A 13,108-nucleotide genomic window follows, 5' to 3' on the forward strand; every position below is an offset into this window, starting at 1 on the left:
ACACACAAGCCCACACAGCACACTGAGAAACACACAAGCCCACGCAGCACACTGAGAAACACACAAGCACACACAGCACACTGAGAAACACACAAGCCCACGCAGCACACTGAGAAACACACAAGCCCACGCAGCACACTGAGAAACACACAAGCCCACGCAGCACACTGAGAAACACACAAGCCCACACAGCACACTGAGAAACACACAAGCACACACAGCACACTGAGAAACACACAAGCCCACACAGCACACTGAGAAACACACAAGCCCACGCAGCACACTGAGAAACACACAAGCCCACACAGCACACTGAGAAACACACAAGCCCACGCAGCACACTGAGAAACACACAAGCCCACACAGCACACTGAGAAACACACAAGCCCACGCAGCACACTGAGAAACACACAAGCACACACAGCACACTGAGAAACACACAAGCACACGCAGCACACTGAGAAAAAAAATGTACTACAATGACTACAGGAAGTAGGACAGTTAGCAGAAAGGACTATGGGAAAGCGAGGAGAGGTGACATAAAGAAGGACAGAACAGGTCCTTGTCTACACTGACAGCCTGGTGCCAGGTTTGCCCTCTTCTGGTGAGGGGGAAGGAAAGCAGGCCTTATGAAGCTGCTTTCAGCTGTGTCCTAATGGCACCCTATTCCCTGCATAGTGCACAACTTTTGTCCAAAGCCAATGGGCCCTGGTCAAAAGTAGCGCACTATATAGGAAACAGGGTGCCATTTGAAGGTGCTGTTCCCATCAGTATCAAACCCCTCCATGGCCCCCAGCCCCAGAATGCCAGCCTTGGCACAACACCCAACTGGCATAGCTGATCGTCAGCCAGCCAAACAGAGAATCACTGAGTAACTTAAAGCAAATAACTAACTGGCAGGATAGTCTGATCTTACTGAACATGAGAATACACAAGACAAAGACTCAAGACAGACTTCAACATCAGGGACCTGAAACATTATGATGTGTCTTAAATCACAGAGATAGACAGAGCGTCAGAGCCCCCAACCACGGAGACAAAGGAGAGGCGCTTTGGGAACCCTACAGACTCCCACCCCTGCCCCCGTCCCCCGCCTCCGTGCCCATGTCTCCCTGTCCCGTCCCCCTGCCAGGTGGGTCAGGGTAAGCTGCCTACTCCAAGCCCTGCCACTGGCCTGCCATGCTAATGAGGGACCTGGCAGGGGGGACTGTAGTAGATGACAGGATGAAAAGTCAAGGGGAATAAATGTGAACTGGACCGGTAAACTCACTCAGATCTGCAGCACAGCACTCAAAATGTGTTATTCTACAAAGAAAAGCTGTTCAACTCTGGGCAATTTCACATAACCGCACTTACCAAACACGAGGCAAACAAGACTATATCATTTTCACATGAACATTAAATACACGCAAGTACACACACCGACCTTTTTCCCTATCAGCCGCACTCCCTTCTCATCCCTATCACTCCCTTATCATCATCCATTTGAGCGTGGCAGTGAACTGCCACAGTGATCTGCACTGATTAAAGCATGCACAGTTCCAGTGTGTAACACATGCTCCTAGGCTGCTGAGGGTAGAGGGAGGGGGGAGGGGGGGGGGGGGGGGGGGGGGGGGAGGGGGGGGGGTAATCAGCTGCAGATGACAACTGATCTAGATAAACCACGGGACAGCAATCCAATTAGGAAGGAAACCGGAGCAAATCAGAATACCCAAAAACAACAACTGTCTGTCATCACCCAAAGTTTAAGGAGTTAGAAGTTGTTTTAAGAGAAAAAAAAACACTTATTCCCTCTGTGTTCCCACCAGAAACTGAGAATCCTCTTCTCCAAGGTGAATAAGTATATATATATATGTGTGTGTGTGTGTGTTTTGGCTGGGTCACAAAACCCTCATTCTGCATCCCAATGGATTTGTCTTTCATGCAGCAGCATACAGATCCTCATTGGACACCCTCAATCCATACAGAAGACACTAATCCCAGTACAGAAAAGCCCCACACAATATCACCAGTGTACTGAATGCTGTAACATTACTGTGCCTAAACAAATACACACATTGTTCCCTGGCAGTTTGTGCAGTGATTAACATCGTTACCGGAGCCATTAAACCATAGACTGGTTGTGGTTGTCTTATTCAGTAAGACTGATACACAGCACACAGAATGCACAATGCTTAGATATTGCTGCCCCCCCCGCTCTCTCTAATGCACATCCGTGTAAAATGGAACAGGAACAGAAAGAGTATGTATGAGTATTGGCTCCAGCCCTGTGCCTATGTAACGCCCTGACCTTGGAGCTTTTTATGTCTCTATTTTGGTTTGGTCAGGGTGTGATTTGGGTGGGCATTCTATGTTCTTGTATATTTCTTTGTTTTGGCTGGGTATGGTTCTCAATCAGGGACAGCTGTCTATCGTTGTCTCTGACTGGGAACCATACTTAGGTAGCTTTTTCCCACAGGGTTTTTGTGGGTAGTTAATTTCTGTTTAGTGTTTTGCAACTTTCGGGACTGTTTCGGTTATTCCCTTTGTTATTTTGTTAGATGACGAATACTGTGACAGAACTACCCACCACAAACGGACCAAGCAGCGTGGTAGCGAGGAGCAGAGGGTTCAGGACTCCTGGACTTGGAAGGAGATATTGGACGGACAGGGACCCTGGAGACAGGCTGGGGAATATCGCCGCCCGAAGGAAGAACTAGAGGCAGCTAAAGCTGAGAGGCGGGGGGGGGGGCCACATGGGGAGATTGGCGGAGTCCGGAAATAGACCTGAGCCAACTCCTTGTGCTTACCGGAGGCAGCGTGGTACTGGTCAGGCACCGTGTTATGCGGTGAAGCGCACGGTGTCTCCAGTGCGCGCTCATAGCCCAGAGCGCTATATGCCAGCCCCACGCAAGTGCCATGCGAGAGTGGGCATCCAGCCAGGGCGGATTGTGCCAGCTCAGCACGTTTGGTCTCCGGTGCGCAGTTTCGGCCCAGGGTATCCTGCGCCGGCTCTGTGTACTGTGTCTCGGGGGCACTGGGAGGGTTCAGTTCGTCCTATGCCTGTGCGAATGTGGGCATTGAGCCTAATGGAGAGGTGCGAGTGTTAAGCACCAGATCTCCAGTGCTCCCCCACAGCCCGGTTCGACCTGTGCCTGCATTCTGGAGGGGCCGGGCTAAAGTGGGCATTCAGCCTGGAGGAGTGGTGCCAAGGCTGCGCACCAGAGCTCCAGTGCTACCCCACAGCCTGGTTCATCCGGTGCCTCCTCCAAGCACCAGGCCTCCTGTAGGTCTGCCCAGTCTGGTGGGCCCTGTGGCAGCCCCACGTACCAGGCTGTCTCTGCGTCTCCTCCCTCCAGAGGCGCCCTTCAGTCCGGAGCTTCCAGGGGCGCCCTTCAGTCCGGAGCTTCCAGGGGCGCCCTTCAGTCCGGGGCTCTCTACGAGGGTCCCCAGTCCGAGGCCCGCTACGAGGGTCCCCAGTCCGGGGCCAGCTACGAGGGTCCCCAGTCTGGGGTCGGCGGCGAGGGTCCCCAGTCTGGAGGCGCCACCTAAGTGGGCCTGCACGCCCTGACCTTAGAGCTTTTTATGTCTCTATTTTGGTTTGGTCAGGGTGTGATTTGGGTGGGCATCCTATGTTCCTTTTTCTATGTTTTTGTATTTCTTTGTTTTGGCCGGGTATGGTTCTCAATCAGGGACAGCTGTCTATCGTTGTCTCTGACTGGGAACCATACTTAGGTAGCTTTTTCCCACTGGGTTTTTGTGGGTAGTTAATTTCTGTTTAGTGTTTTGCAACTTTCAGGACTGTTTCGGTTATTTCCCTTTGTTATTTTGTTATAGTGTTCAGTTTTAATAAAAAAGCATGAACACTTACCACGCTGCGCTTTGGTCCGATGATTCCTCTTCTTCAGACAACGAATACAGTGACAGCCTACGTGATAAGGGAGGGACTGGAATGTCATCATTGTCCAGTACAGGCAGCTCTTTCCCCCGATGGGGCATATTTAAAGACCATTCAAACCACTGGTGCTAAATATCTGGGACACTGTCTGCCCTGTGTCACCTCTGAATGGGATAGGAAAGAGAGTGCGAGAGAGAGAGAGAGAGGAGGGGGGGGGGCGGTGAAAACAGAGATATTGAGCAGGAGAGGGAAAGAGAAGTACTGTATTTGAAAGAATGCAAGTGGGATAAAGAGCAGAGGGTGAGACTGGAAAGAGGGGAGGGTTGGAGGGGGGGGGGTTAGGAAAGAAAGAGGGAAGCGAGGGAGGAGAGAGAAAATGGAGAGAGAGGTCAGGGAGGAGGTGATGGAGAGAGAGATGGGAGAGTTAGGTCAGGGAGGAGGTGATAGAGAGGGAGGAGAGAGAGAGAGCGAGAGAGAGAGAGAGAGAGAGAGAGAGGTTGGCATGTCAGTGCAGTGGGTCCGGGAGTTCTGTGCTTTCTTCTGGGGAATGTGTTGGTTCAGAAAGGTCAGACTCAGTATGTGACAGTACAGCTTCAAACTCACAGACAGACACCCTCCCTACAGCACTGAGACAGCTGAGAACAGGAAAAGATGGAGAGAAAGAGAGGGGGTGAGGTGTGGTGGTGAGGCATGCAGTTGTCCCAAGAGATCAGTTAAAACAGGGAGGCCACTATTCCAGCATACAAAACACCCACGTTTCCAAGCATGGATCCACACACATGCCGGTGTGTGTGTCTCTGCCCAAGCCTACAAACCTAAAACTAAACGGATTAGACACAACATAATCATACTGATACACACACACTTATGAAACAAGCTGAAATAAAGCACTGAGTTACAAAATGGAGCACAATACACACAACACTCAAACACAGATATTGATCAAATGTATGTTAATTGTTCTTCTCTCATTTACATACATACACACACACACACACACAAGCTAGCTAGCACACAACGTTCTGAGAACCATATGTTTCTTAGGGGGGAATTTTAGCACTTCAGCATAACATCTCCTACAGGTTTCCTCATGGTTCTATTTAAATTCATGTTCTCAGAATGTTCAGAGACTGTTAAGAAACAACATTCTTCTGGGGGAATTTCAGTACTTCGGCATAACATTTTCTGCAGGTTTCCTCATGGTTCTATTTAAATTCATGTTCTCAGAATGTTCAGAGACTGTTAAGAAACAACATTCTTCTGGGGGAATTTCAGTACTTCGGCATAACATTTTCTGCAGGTTTCCTCATGGTTCTATTTAAATTCATGTTCTCAGAATGTTCAGAGACTGTTAAGAAACAACATTCTTCTGGGGGAATTTCAGTACTTCAGCATAACATTTTCTGCAGGTTTCCTCATGGTTCTATTTAAATTCATGTTCTCAGAATGTTCAGAGACTGTTAAGAAACAACATTCTTCTGGGGGAATTTCAGTACTTCAGCATAACATTTTCTGCAGGTTTCCTCATGGTTCTATTTAAATTCATGTTCTCAGAATGTTCAGAGACTGTTAAGAAACAACATTCTTCTGGGGGAATTTCAGTACTTCAGCATAACATTTTCTGCAGGTTTCCTCATGGTTCTATTTAAATTCATGTTCTCAGAATGTTCAGAGACGGTTAAGAAACAACATTCTTCTGGGGGAATTTCAGTACTTCAGCATAACATTTTCTGCAGGTTTCATCGTGGTTCTATTTAAAGTCATGTTCTCAGATCATTAAGAAAACTTCCCATAAGAACCACAATAAAAGATTATTAACGTTCAAAGAACGTGCTTGGAGTTCAAAACAGTTAAACTTAGCTAGCAGTGATATTAGATGTTTTATTGAAACATGTTCTCAGAATGTTAATAAAACTTTCAGGGAACTATAGTCAAATGTTCTCACAATCTTCCTGCAACCTAAAAATGTACGTTCCCATACAGGCAAAAATGTTCAGTTCTGTTCTCAGAATGTTAAAAAAACATTACGTTTTACGGGTCAGGAAACGTATGGCTTTGTTCCCAGAACCAATGGGATACCAAAAACGTACGTTCCCACAGCTTCCTAGGAGACAAACATGCTAGCTGGTACTAGGGCTGGGAATTGCCAGGGACCTCACAATATGTTATTATGACAATACTTATGTGCCGATTCAATATGTCTTGCGATCTCACGAGTCTATGTATTGCATTTTGATACTATGATACGACATTCCAAACGTATTGTTCCCATGTCTGCTGCATATGGACAAGAGAGAGCCATGAGACAACTAGCTCTGATCAGTCATAGGAATAAAAGTGTTAAAAGCACATTGTCTCACCATTTAAAAAGATGGAGAACAAGCTTAGCATTTCACTGCATCTTTTATAGCTGTTGTAAACTGTGTATGTGACGAATGAACTTTGATTTGATTTATAAGGAAAACTACTGGAGTTTTGGCGCAGGTACAGCAACTAGTTTTTCTGGCATTTCAACATCGTAACAAAAACATCTGGCAGCAGAACTCAGGTTCATTCGTTTAGTGTATGAATGAAGCCTGTGCATGTTGAGACAGTTGAATAGCAGCAGTACTCAGCACTCTTACACAAATGAACAACTAACCCCAACTTTTCCTCAAGCCTTTATCCCGCTGAGCATGAGTTGAATGAAGAGAAAGCTATACTTACTCACAGGTTTAAATGTGCTTGAATTCCTGCTCTTGCCTTTTTCTCTGTCCAGTCCAGTCCATGCGGGAGAAAGGAATTATTTAGGAATGGGATAATTGGGAAGATGTACGGAGCATGATTTGGAAAAGGCCATAAGAAGGTGATTCCATTCAGGACTGAGCGCCTCGGAGTGAGATTCCCAGTAAACCACTTACTGAGAAAGAACGAGAGTGGGAGAGAGAGAGAGAGCGCAAACAAGACAAACAGAGAGGGAGGGAGGGAGGGAGGGAGGGAGGGAGCAAGCGAGAGTGAAAGAGCGAATGTGGGGAAAGAAAGCAGGGAGACGGTCGGGGACAGGAGACCGGGGAGGGAGTGAAGAGAGGAGGAAAAGGGAGGAAGAGAGAGAGGGAGGGGTTTAGCAGAGGGAACCAGTGAGGCATGTTCCAACAGGCTTTCCTAATCAATCCCAATACTGATCCCTTCGATACTCTCTAAGTTTCAGGACCATGGACAGAGAATTACCATACACTTCTACCCACCCACCCAGCCTCCTCAGTGGGTGGGGTGGGGGAGAGGAGATGAAAGCAAGAAGGTAGAAAGAGGGAAGGATGTAGCCTACTGTACTGTGGTGCGAGGTAGGGAGGGAGTGAGCATAGAGATGGTGGGACTATGGGAGTATGTGAAGCGGGGGGTGGCGTGGATGGATGCTTCGCATCTCATGGGGCTGTTCTAACAGACAAGGGGTGTAGATAAACAGTGGTGTGGACAGTGATAGCCATGGGAGGTAGGGACAGAGTCATCCCATAAAGTTCAGCCACCAGCTTCAATACATCAATCACTCACTAACTCCACCAGCTTATATCTCTCACACACCGGCAACTGCAAAAAACAAATGCTCACACACATCACCAAATGGAGAAAAAAAAATCACACACAACAGCAACAGCACCACAGCCTATTCACATACAGAAGATTTGTGTCCAGTATTGATCGACATAGCGTATCGACATAGTGTATCGAGCATCTCCGTTTAGCCAGTCAGATCAATGCATTGCCATGGCCTTCACTGTGATCCACTGAGAGGCACATAACTCTGTTCCCACATTGAGCTGGACAGAGCACACATGGAAGGAGAGGGTGCGATCCAAATCGCACCCTATTTGCAATATAGTATATTATTTTTTACCAGAGACCTATATGGGAACTATAGGGAATAGTGTGCCATTTGGGAGGCATCCATGGAGGGAGAGCCTCCTCTGTGTGTCTGTCACCTGACTGTTCCTGTTCCTGTTCCCCTCCACCTAAACCAGGCCAATCGATTGTCTCCTCCCGGCAGCTCCTCCATTAGTCTAATACAGCAACTCTAATCCAGCAGTGAGGAGAGGACTGAAGGAGCTGCATGGAAAGACACAGGAAGGAAGGCACCTGGCCAGGAGCTGCTCGGATGTCACAGCTCTGCTCGGAATTTCCATTTAACACAGTATTATACCATATATTTAATCTATAAGGCCTGAGGGGGTGTGGTATATGGCCAATATACCACGGCTAAAGGCTGTTCTTATTCACGACGCAATGCAGAATGCCTGGACACAGCCCTTAGCCGTGGAATATTGGCCATATACCACAAACCAAATGAGAAATGCAGAAGTTGGGGCTGTATGAGGAGAAACACTGTCCCCTGCTGGCTGCTTACATAACACAGAGATGTATTAGCCGTAACAGCCAGTTGTACCTGTAGAGGATTAGTGCTGTTCAACCACGGCAAACATGACTCTGTTAATGAAGAAAGAAAAGCAGCTCTGTCACTAATTACAGATATGACATACTACTTTCACCTGACACGTCTTGAATTTACTCTCTCTCTCTAAAGCACAGACTCATTCCCACACACTGAATTAGTACATTTACTCCTCTATGGTTGTGTGTGTCTCTGTGGCCCTCAGGTCTTTGTGTTAACTCATCCTTCTAGAGGCAGTGAGGCGTATGGGAGTTGGGGAGAGAACTATACAAACACGCACACACGTTGCATGCTTACACACACACACACACACACACACACACTATTACTACCATTAGTGGACTTACCATTATGCAGAAGAGGCAATTGCCTTAGGCCTCAGATCATCAAGTGGCCTCGTGAGTTGGGCATAAGATGTTTTTTTTATACTAGTAATATGTTTTTATATAATGTCTCCGCTTAAGGCACCCCCATTCTGCACTTTCTTGTGATATGATTGGAAACGTGACAATTGAAATTAAGCTGCAGCATTGAGGCAGAGAAGGAAAGAGAAAGAATCTTTTAAAAACACAGGTGCTGCTGTAGGTTGATCTGGATCTGATGCTGTCTGGCCAAAAAGAGTATGGCATGTAAGACAGAGGAGTGTTTTGCTCGCTCGGATGCTTCCTCTGGTGGGCTTGTTTCAGTCACTTGCTAATTGAAGGAAAGTTGGCGGGTGCATAGTGCACTGTTCAGGTGCTGGAATTATTTTGAATGAACGTGCAAAGGTAACTTCGTTTTTTAAGTGATTTGTTTGACAATCAGATGAAAACATGACTGGTTGTGTTCATGGCTCATTTAAAGGTAAGGGGGATATTAGTGTTCCATTAGCAATAGCCCATATTAGGAGGCTTTTTTACATTTTAAACCTTACATTCCTCCTTGAGGCTACTTATCATTATTATCGATATTAGTCGATAAATGGTCGGTATCGATAATTTCCGGTTTATCGTCCCAGCTCTACTGCATAGTCCCCCTGAGGAGATAAACATCTACCATACTCAACACAGGCTACAATATCCCATTTAGTGCTATGAAGGGCACCCTTCACCTACTGGCATTGGCCCTGTCCTCAGTACTGGCATTGGCCCTGTCCTCAGTACTGGCATTGGCCTTCTCCTCAGTACTGGCATTGGTCCTCTCCTCAGTACTGGCATTGGCCCTCTCCTCAGTACTGGCATTGGTCCTCTCCTCAGTACTGGCATTGGTCCTCTCCTCAGTACTGGCATTGGCCCTCTCCTCAGTACTGGCATTGGCCCTCTCCTCAGTACTGGCATTGGTCCTCTCCTCAGTACTGGCATTGGCCCTCTCCTCAGTCCTGGTTCACTATGAATTTCTGAGTCTGAGTGGGCATCTGGCTAACTGTCTAGCACACTGCTCTTCTAAAAGGAAAGGCTGTCTCAAGGACATTATAAAAGCTCAACACAAACTGATCCACACCCCCATCTCGCCTCCCTCTGTATCAATCTACCCCAGGGTCGAGTGGATCAACATAAATCTAGCCAACTCCATTGTCTCTGTGTCTCTATATTTCAATCAAGTACTTTTAAAAATGTATTTCACCTTTATTTAACCAGGTAGGCCATTTGAGAACAAGTTCTCATTTACAACTGCGACCTGGCCACGATAAAGCAGTGCGACAGGTTTAACTGAATGACAACAGAGACAGAATATAATCTGGAATATTATTGAATAGTTTGGGGTAGGCCTTGTCTCCAAGGAATGCTCCTCAGAACCAGATGCTGATGACAGGTTACCCTATGCTAGGCAGCTGGCATCGAAACCCTCCCGCTGGGAGAACGAGGATCCAATGACGGGCCTTCAGTTGGTGGGGAGGTGGAAAGTCACTGGAAGACTGTTGCTACAAAACAGCAAGTGGGAGATACAAGGTTTGAGTTGACATATAAATACTCTCCTAGATTCATGCCCATTGGTTGAAAGAAAGGGAAGTGTTTATTGCACGAGTGAGCCCTTAGGTTAATCAACAAGCGTGGTGGAATTTCCTTAGTGTTAAATGCTCATAGGCTGAAGTTAATAGGTGATTGACATTCCGCATGCTTATTAATAGTACAGGAGGAGGAGAGACTTGATGCTACGCTGATGAGGTAACATTATGACACTTCCATATAAATACCTGCTATGCTGATGAGGTAACATTAGAACCACTACCATGGATACTTGCTGTGCTAATGAGGTAACACTATAAACACTACTAGGCTTGGGCGGTATCCAGATTGTCAAACCGACCTTGTGCCATACCAGGATATTCAGTAATACCGGCACTGAACACAGGGGGCGCTATTTTCAAACCCCACTGAGCCTTTGTAATCTGAAGGATCATCATGCTAACAAGTACATGTGAAATCCCATAGAGAATGCTAACTAAATGCTAATGAGCGCGATGCGAACATTTGACACAGTCTCTGATCTAATATATTTGCATGATAGATATCCCAGCTAAGTAACTAAAAAATGCTACTCAGTTTGCTGCACACACAAAGAGCAAGGCTCTTGATCCAGGAGGGGATTCTCTGCGTTTACCATTAAACTTGATTTTGGAAGAAGCTAACCATTTAGCTAGATAGCTAACTAGCTACTAAATTAACAAACCAATGCACTACTGCAGAGCATTTAGCACATTTTAAACAGTTAATAGTTATAAGCTATCTAGCTGGCAAACATTTAGTTGTGAATTCCAATCTGTAACTAGATTGCCTGGCGCGTGCTGCACAACAGTGAGTGACTTTCAAGACTCAGGTCTCTCAACGTTATGTGCTTGTAAACAAACACCAAGTGACTGGGGACCAGAGGTAATGTTCATAATGAAACATTATTTGACAGGGGAAATGAAGAAGTCAATCTGCTTTATCTCCCAACGTATTGCACAAGTTGACTGCAGGTATTTACTTAAAAAGTAGCTATAAATATCCAAATGTAAAAAATGTAAAAAATGACTTAAAAGTGACAAGCCAATCAGACCAGCCTTCCTGGCTGAACTTGAACAGTGTCTAGGGTTTACCGAGAATGGTGCTACAAACAAAAACCATCCGGTCAATGGCAGTTCTGTGGGCGAAAACCGCTCGTTGATGAGAGGTCGAAGGAGAATGGCAAGAATTGTGTAAGCTAACAGGCGGGTCACAAACAAGCCGGTGCAGTTCAACAGTGGTGTGCAGAACGGCATCTCGGAGCGCACAACTTGTCGGTCCTGGTCACGGATGGGCTATTGCAGCAGGCGACCTGGGTTCCACTCCTATCAGCTAAAAACAAGAAGAAGCTGATCCAGTGGGCACACAATCACCAACACTGGACAATATTGAGGAGTGAAAAAATATTGCCTCGTCCAACGAATCCCGGTTCCTGTTGAGTCATGCCGATGGCAGAGTCAGGATTTGGCGTAAGCAGCATCAGTCCATCCTTCCTGGTATCAACGGTATAGGCTGGTGGTCAACGGTACACCTTAGGTCCCTTGATACCAACGTTTCTATGCCCCGAAGAGTTCAGGCTGTTCTGGAGGCAAAGGGGGGTCCGGCCCAGTACTAAATGGGTGTACCTAATAAACTGACCACTGATTTTATATCTGTGTGTGAGTCTCTATCTATGTGTGTATGTTTGTGCACTCTAAGAAAAAAAGGTGATATCTAGAACCTGAAAGGGTTCTCTGGCTTTCCCATAGGAGAACCCTCTGAATAACCCTTTTTGGTTGCAGGTAGAACCCTGTAGGGTTCCATGTAGAACCCTTTCTACAGATGGTTCTACATGGAGCCCAAAAGGGTTCAACCTGGAACCAAAAAGGATTCTACCTGGAACCAAAAAGGGTTCTTCCTGGAACTAAAAAGGGTTCTCCTGGATCCAAAAAAGGTTCTCCTAGGGACAGCCGAAGAACCCTTTTGGATCCCTTTTTTCTAAGTGTGTGTGTGTCGCGCGAACGCCGAGTTTCACTGGCTCTCCTCTCCTGCCTGGTTAATGAGTCTACAGGGGAGCGCTGTGTTGGTGTCTAATACTCACCACCCACCCTGGGCTCAGCCTCAGACAGACAGACAGACAGACAGGCAGACAGACAGACAGCAGAGACGGCTCCATTACCACACCTGAGACTGAGGGGACCTAACACCCACACTATGCACTAGACACACTCAGAGACAAACACACAGGGCTTGCTACACAAACACACAGGGCTTGCTACACAAACACACAGGGCTGGCTATACAAACACACAGGGCTTGCTACACAAACACACAGGGCTTGCTACACAAACACACAGGGCTGGCTACACAAACACACAGGGCTTGCTACACAAACACACAGGGCTTGCTACACAAACACACAGGGCTGGCTATACAAACACACAGGGCTTGCTACACAAACACACAGGGCTTGCTACACAAACACACAGGGCTGGCTACACAAACACACAGGGCTTGCTACACAAACACACAGGGCTGGCTATACAAACACACAGGGCTGGCTACACAAACACACAGGGCTGGCTACACAAACACACAGGGCTGGCTACACAAACACACAGGTTAGAGCCTAATGTTGTAAATACACAAAACACACAGTTAAAACTGTGCCTGTCTAATTGTGAGTGATAAGTTGTATTCTCTCTCTCTCTCCCTCCCTCCCTCCCCGTTTCACGCAATCACTCTAAAATTAGAGAGCTGACTTTAAAATGGAGGTCAGGGGAATATATAGCCTGTCTTTCTAGGGACACTGTGTACTGTAGTTAGTAGACTAGACTAGAGCATTCAGGGGTTGGGCTACTGCCA

At 46.8% G+C, this 13,108-nt stretch overlaps 1 protein-coding gene across 7 annotated transcripts in view; it reads right to left on the bottom strand.

Moving 5' to 3' along the window:
• The window catches only part of LOC110525719 (oxysterol-binding protein 2), a 73,860-nt gene that overhangs the window by 47,408 nt on the left and 13,344 nt on the right, over window positions 1–13,108 (bottom strand). The window contains exon 1 of one of the 7 annotated variants that reach the window (XM_090237632.1): window positions 6,588–6,953. The exons of 2 other annotated variants lie outside the window; for them this stretch is intronic. The gene's annotated coding sequence lies outside the window, so the exon portion shown is untranslated. Of the gene's footprint in view, window positions 1–6,583; window positions 6,954–13,108 lie in introns of those variants that run through there. 4 more of the 7 variants (XM_090237633.1, XM_090237631.1, XM_090237634.1 and 1 more) reach the window with 4 other exon arrangements.

Source organism: Oncorhynchus mykiss, chromosome 6 (genome assembly GCF_057628025.1).
Source record: "Oncorhynchus mykiss isolate SJ-2025 chromosome 6, ASM5762802v1, whole genome shotgun sequence".
NCBI lineage: Eukaryota > Metazoa > Chordata > Actinopteri > Salmoniformes > Salmonidae > Oncorhynchus > Oncorhynchus mykiss.